Raw genomic sequence first — 7,232 nt, forward strand, 5'->3', positions numbered from 1 at the left:
GGTATACACTCCTCTGGGCAGAGAAGAAGAGGGTAAGAGACCTTTCGATGTTTTAAACTGGACTGACTAATGATCTGAGCGCAGCCGGCTAGACCCTGGCAACCAACTGAAGACGTACAATGTGTTATGATCAAAACTCAAAGGATGGGAAAGTCAAATTACGCACCAAGAGGCCTTTGCCTTCATTCAGACTGAATATCATCCATTGCACCCATGAAGTCTCCATGCCATGATCTGGTCATTCAAACACTGCCATCTTCTCGACCAAAGCCCTACACTGGTAATGTCAATAATGTCCACTAATTAACCTACGTGGAAAACCACACACTTTTGCAAGTACTTGGCTCAGCACTCATTGTGGCCTTTGTACACCGTCAAAAACATGATACGGCCTATGTATCAACCAAATGCCCACGATCCCTTACCTGCGGGTGGTGTCGGTAGCAGAGCTGTGAAGTTGCCAGGTTTGGTGCAATGGTACTGCCTCAAGGCAGTTCCCAATCCATTGTGTAGGATCCGTCCAATAACGTTCTAGGCCTCAACACCTTTCGGCGTGATGGCTTCCACTCTCCCCTGGAAATACCACATGGAAGATCTGCCCTAGAGCAGACGCAGCAAAAGGGAGCGGTAAGCGTCTGGTGGTAAATTAGGTAGGGTGTGACTGTAAGGTGCAAGTCGGTGAGAGAATACACTTGTGTAATTATGGTGGAGCATTAGTGGTGGTGGCGGCATTAGGCTCTTGAACGGTCTGAAGAATGCGATGTGGGGCACCCCTTAGGAGGGGAGCGGAGCAGTTCCAGGTGGCATGAGTTGGGACAGTGGCTGACAAAAGGGACTCTTTAGCGTTCACACAGGTGATGTCTGGCTGCTGTAGTGGAGGAGCTGGGCAGGTAACATGCAGGTGCTGCCAGGGGAAGTAGGCCAGCAGTCATATTTGGGCCCCATAAGGGCCGCTTTAGTCAGATCTCGGATGGGAAAGAGGTCAAAGCTTAGGCACTTTGTGCTCTCAGTGGGGCCAGTGTTGAGGGTTAAGTGCTGTGAAGGGGCCCAGTGCTAGAGAACGCGCTGTGGAAAATGCTGCTAGCGACAGCTTATCCAGGGATGCAAGCAGAGCCAGTCCTGAGGGACTCCGAGCAGTTAATGGAAACAGTGCTGGGGGACTGAAGCCTGACAATAGGGCCAGCGCTGAGCTTCTGAGGCCTCCCAACAGCTGCCCTACTGGGGAACTGAGGCGTGTCAATGGACTCAAGGATGGAGAAGAAGCAAGACCAGGGAATGAGGTCAACGAGGAGGAACGGAGGCAAGCTAATGGATCCAGTGCTGCGGGACTGAGGCCAGAGAGTGGGGCCAGTGCTAAAATGATGAGGTCAGTGGATGGGGCCAGTTCTGTGGATCTGGGCCAGCGGTGGCAGGGGGACTGAGGCCCAACAGGGGCAGTGGTGGCGGGACTAGGGCCAGTGATGAGGGAAGGGAGCACGAGCAAGTAAATGAGCCCTCTGAAGGACCAGTGATGTGCAAGTAAGACCTGTGAAAGAGGCCCCAAGAACCAGAGATGAGACTGGGGCGAGCTTGTGCCTGGGAGTAACGTTTTGAATACGGTATTGTCCTAGGGGTACAAATGAGATGAGTTCTGGTGGGTTAAGGCTCTGAATTATTAGCCACGAAATGAGCAATTGAGGCAACTGGGCAGTTGGGCACAGGCCTGGGGCTAGTGCCAATGTTTGGGGGCCTGGGCGGTAGATCTACCATGGGGGGTAGAGGATGGGCTGGGTAGGTATGGGGACGGCTGGGCACCTCGCGGGTGTGAAGGGGGCCTGTGCTGGAGCATTAGCGTCGCTGCTGGCAGGGGGTGGGCGTTGGCAGCTCGGGGTTGGGAAGCAGAGCTCAGGCTAGGGGCTGCAGGGAGGTAGGTGGGAAGGCTGAGGGGGTAAGGCACATTGGAGGCTGGCGGTCTGAGAATGGAGGAATGGGCCTGGCACTTGGCTGCATGCAGGAAGCTCCTGGGTGGGTGGGCCCTGCCCGTGCAATGGAGCCCAGGTGGGCCCTGCCCGTGCAATGGAGCCCAGGTAGCAGCAGGCAGGTGTCAGAGGGCAGCCAATGCCTGGGGAATGGGGCCCAGCAGCAGGGGCGGGCCCTGGAATGTGGTCTGCGGCGGGCCCTCTGCTGGAGGGAGGCAGGCTGGTAGGGTGAGGTGGGTGGGCTGCTGGGGCCACGGCAGGGGCGGAGCTGCTGTTCCCACAGGTGGCTGCCAGCATCAGTGCCTCCCCCTCCTCGGGCAAGCTGCTGCTGCGCTTCCAGGCTGTGGCTGGCTCCCTCCCTCCCACCTCCCCTTCCCTCGATGTTGATGGGCTTTTTCCCCCCGAACGAATCAGCAGCAGCAGAACCAAAGGCTCGGGAACACAAAAAAATACACGCCCGGCTCTGAGCATGCGCGAGCCACGGCTGCCCTGGACGCCCAGTGCGCATGCGCGACTTGCCAGCCGCCACAGACGTCTGCAGTGGAGCTCCGTGCAAGCAACACACGGCAAAGCATTGGAAACAGAAGACGGACAATCTTCTTCTTCCCTCCGCCAGAGCGTTCCGATGAAGTCCTCACGCTGTGCTGTGCGCGGAAAAAAGGCCCCCCCCGTGTTTCCTCAAGTATTTTGGGATAGGCTTGGGAAACGATGAAAACATGTGTGTATATTCAAAGGGCCTGGTTTATTGTGTATATTCAAAGGTTCCGGTTTACTTCATTTATAAACAAAACATTTGCAATTTAAAATAGAAGGAGACCTTTCATATTAAAGGAAATTAAACAAACTAGGTGCGCATTGATTATTTCTTACTGGAATGTATGACTTTCTTTCTATCGACCCTCTTCATAGTGTACATAAATACCTTTCCAAGATGGCCGAAGGGTCACAGAAAAACCTGTCCTCTTCTGGGTTTGTCCTGATGAATGTTGCCCTGTCTTGGCGCCACCTGTGAAGGCTGATAGAACACCAGTGCATGCTCTGACTGGCATCTCAGGAGAAAGTTAAAGGATAGTTCCGGGACTTTTTTTTTATTGTCCCTACGGTTCGGCCATGTGTTTTTAAGCATAAATCGGTAGATCGTAGAAAACTTTCCTATGGACCTTACCCGACTTTTTGTCCATTAACGCACTCGAAATCAGCCGCCATTTTCTGATAATCCTATCATTTCCCCCCATCGACCTGGCTCACCTGCGTTTGCGGCACTAAATCAAATCCCCCGCCCCTGAAACAGACTTTATCAAAACATTCATATTCCCCGCCTCTCTCTGTGACGTTTCTGTGCTGCGTAGGCAAACGCGCCCAGGCGTCTTCTACGCGACTCCACACAGAACCCATAGCTCTCAACCATTTGGGTCGCGAAGGCGGGTGAAAACACCCGATTTTAGTTTTGGCGGGTGAGACGCCCATTGAAATGAATGGGCGTGCTGGAGGCTTGGCGGGTGAGTCAGCTGTTTACAAGGCGGGTGACACCCGCCAAAAGGGTGAGAGTTGAGAGCTATGCAGAACCCGGAAACCAACACAGATTAGCTCACAACACAGCGCGCCACAATTCGGAATATGAAAGTGTACTTTTAAATCAAACCGCAAGATTGTAAATTTGGTAAAGTACATTTATTTGACATCAAATGTTTAGAGAATATTCAGCGATTTGCATTTTTATTTGCTCACGTTCCAAAAAGTTCGTTTTGAGGCACGCGATGTTCCTTTGCTGTACATAGGGGCTTAGATCATCTCACAATACAGCGCCACAATTCGGAATATGAAACTGTGGTTTAAAAGCAAACGGCAAGATTGTACATTTGGCAAAGTACATTTATTGGACATCAAATGTTTAGAGAATATTCTGCGATTTGCATTTTTCTTTGCTCTCGATCCAAAATAGTTCGTCTTGAGGCAAGCGATGTTCGTATGCAGTACACAAGGTTGTTGGTTTACGATAAAATAAGCTCTTCGGTCGCACTGATAATCGCATGGCTGTTCCAACAACGAGGCACTAGGCCACCACAACGGTCTGTATGTTGCATCTAGCCGTTAGTACCGCGTAAGGGCATACTTGTACTTGGCGATCGTCCCATAAAATGGTCAGGGTGCTAACGTTGTTCACGCGGAGAAGCAACTGGCGGTTGAAGAAGCCATCCGCCGGTGTCTGGTACTCGTGACACATACAATAATGAAGGATGTAACTGTTTTAAAAACATAAAAAATGAAATTAGTCTCACCATCAGATCTTTATTAAAATTATTCATTTTATATATTAGGTCGGGAAATTATTTCATAGCTAGGACAGTGCAACTGAGTATTATACGTCAAGGGGGGGCTGTAGGATACTGAGACAGTCCCCCAGTGCAGGGGTTGACAGGGAGGCAGTGCAGGTGGAGAGTGGAAGGGCCCAGGACCGAGGTCGCAGACAGTGGACCAGTTGTAGCAGGGGAGAGGGAGAGAGAAAGCAGAAGCAAAGAGGAAGGTTTTGAGGTGCTTCCGTAAAAGGAGATGGTTCTCCTCTAGATAGTGCGCGGTACAAAACAATATGCCACATAGAACGAACAAGTACAACTTAACCCGTCTTTAAAGCTACTGTATAGTAATTAAATTGCGGTATAAACTCATCTAAAGAGTTACTTACATTATATTTGCATTTTCCATTGTGTCTGTGCGTAGGGCAGCCCCGAAATACCACTCCTTCTATGCCGACGTTATTTCTTCTAATGAACGAACATTAAATGGCTATTGTTTCTGAAATTTTATTCATTATTGTTTCTTACGTTATTGCACCACACCCCCAAAAAGAAGTCTTTCGGGATGGTCCCGGCCTGTCAAGGTCAAATAACAATAGAACCTTATTACTGAGTCGTGGGCCATTCCGGCACCCGAGCAAAAAATCAAAGCAGCTGACCTTCATTTTGAACGAGCACACATTCCTAGTTAGCTACATTCAGTGTAAGGCCATCTCACAGGACTTGAAATTTACACTCCATCTTTGCATTTTGTCTGCGTGCTTTGCAGCCCCAGAGAACCATAAATACGGAGACATTCTATATTTTTTGAAAAATGATTTATATTACTGTTTGGTTTAATTTAATGCGCAAATGAACAAGGTTGGATAGACACATTGCATGTACACTGAGCAATCACTTTTATTTACACAATACATAGCTACACATATTCAATGGGCCTGCGACATGAGGAGACTCGAGAGCAAAGTCACAGGTGACACCCGGGTGGTTCGCACTACTGCACGGTGAAGGGAGGGGCAAGGGTGGAGAGACACATTGCATGTACACTGAGCAATCACTTTTATTTACACATTACATAGCTACACATATTCAATGGGCCTCCGACATGAGGAGACTCGAGAGAACAGACAATCAAATTACAATCATTTAAACCGTGATGTGTATTTCTCAATGAGCTCTTCTTTAGGTGGACATGGAACAGAGGCAATGTTGGGTGGCAATGCAGTTGTCCCCTGCACAGGTTCGTTCACAACTCACATGGATGTGCCTATCTAGGACATCAACAATAAGTCTCTCAATAAAGTCATATTGCATATCCTCAAACACTGGTTTGATAACCCATTGTTTACTTCTTTTTGTGAAGGCCTTATTGTAGCGAAGCGTCCCTAAAGTTCCGGTCGTCCTACTTTGTTGACGGCCAACATTATGGTTATGTGCCAAGACCGCTAGAAGAGTCCGATTTATCATGCCCTCCATGCCAAAATGCAATCGTTTTGGCCTGTACTTTAGGCACATATTGTGGAACACCTCCAAATCTCCTGTGTGGCAGAATTCCGTGAGTCCCCTCAAATCTCTTGTTATAGTTTTATCAAATACAATCTTTTCAATGGCTTTGTGAGTGGGTGATGAAGGAATCAACCACTTCTTCTTCCGTGCCTCCTCTGTGGACAAATGGCCATGTTCACAATTGTGGAAATGTTGGTTTGTGGTCCAGCGGTGAACGTTGCTACAGTGTAACATTACTGACCGCCATTTTTCCAGTAGAATTTCCAACGACCCTCCACATGTTTTTGAGCTCCACCAAAGATGGTTGCTGATTGACTTGGACCACTGTGAAATACCTTGCATATCTTTTTTTTTACCTGCAGCCGACATTTTTTTATTGATTGTTTTTGCAAGATGCCAAACGTCAAATTGGTGATTTATATTTTTGTACTCTTCTCTCATTGTCTTGGCAATTGAAACGTGTCTGTCCGTGGCTATCAGGTCGATCACCATTCCCCGCGATTGTAGTTCTTGCAATGATGCTACAAAGCCAACTTTCTCTATGGCCACTGAGGATGTACTTTGTGACACCTGCACGACCACCGAACTCACAATTTTCTTACTTTCCATGTCCTGAAAGTGGTAGGTGCAGTACTTGGCTGAAAATCCTGGGCTGTCGCACTGTCCATCACCGGCTAGCCTGAACCGTTTGCCCGCGAATGTACTATCAATAGACATTTTTTCCATTCTCCAAGCTTCGCTAATGGCTGGAAATAGATAATCGGTTTGGTATTTGTAGAACTGAGTTTTCGCAATGAAATGGATTCCCACAAACTGAAAGAAAGACTCTAACTTTTTAAAACTTGAACCACTAAAAAGTGCAGCCGCTGCACAAAGTAGATTACCTGCTGGCAGTTGCCCCAGCATGGGTTGTGCAGACCATGAGAAAGGATGATATTTTGTACAGGTGGCATGTATTTTAAGGTTAGTGCCTCGAATTGCACGAGTCACATTAATCAATGGCTCCCCACATACTTCCCCACCAACCGAATGCCCACATTTCATCTGAATAATAATATCAATCAAACAACTATCAAATACAATGAATTTGGCCTCTTTCCTTATACTGTCACTCTGCATCCCAGCTGGTTTGGCCTGTAACGTTGAGGACATGTCACTCACATGAAAGGTAGAATCTCTGATAACGTCTTCCGCTATGTTCAGTGATATTGATGGTGTTTCATTGTCGTCCACTTCATTCTCTTCCATTGCAACATCTGTTCCTTCTCCGGCGATGGGTGAATAAAACAATTTCTACAACTTTCTCGCGGTCTTAGTTTTTGCGGGTGTGGATTCTGTGAATTGATCTCCGACTGCATCCGAACTACCATGAGGACATTCACTATCAATGGCTGGTGGTGGTATAGCTCCGTTGTCAATCACTTCATATTCTTCCCATTGGCACGATGCATCTCCAGTCTCAAGTCCCTGCCAA

The 7,232-nt window shown here is 48.2% G+C and overlaps 1 protein-coding gene across 9 annotated transcripts in view; it reads right to left on the bottom strand.

The window, feature by feature from the left end:
• LOC138452992 (zinc finger protein 383-like) overlaps positions 1 to 2,423 on the bottom strand; it is a 700,934-nt gene extending 698,511 nt beyond the window's left edge. For 3 of the 9 annotated variants that reach the window (XM_069605387.1, XM_069605386.1, XM_069605384.1), the window contains exon 1: positions 426 to 2,413. The gene's annotated coding sequence lies outside the window, so the exon portion shown is untranslated. Of the gene's footprint in view, positions 1 to 425 lie in introns of all 9 variants that reach the window. The other 6 variants (XM_069605380.1, XM_069605382.1, XM_069605389.1 and 3 more) reach the window with 5 other exon arrangements.
• Between the last annotated feature and the right edge of the window lie 4,809 nt (positions 2,424 to 7,232).

The sequence above is a fragment of the Ambystoma mexicanum genome, chromosome 4p (genome assembly GCF_040938575.1).
Source record: "Ambystoma mexicanum isolate Mex_15411 chromosome 4p, UKY_AmexF1_1, whole genome shotgun sequence".
NCBI lineage: Eukaryota > Metazoa > Chordata > Amphibia > Caudata > Ambystomatidae > Ambystoma > Ambystoma mexicanum.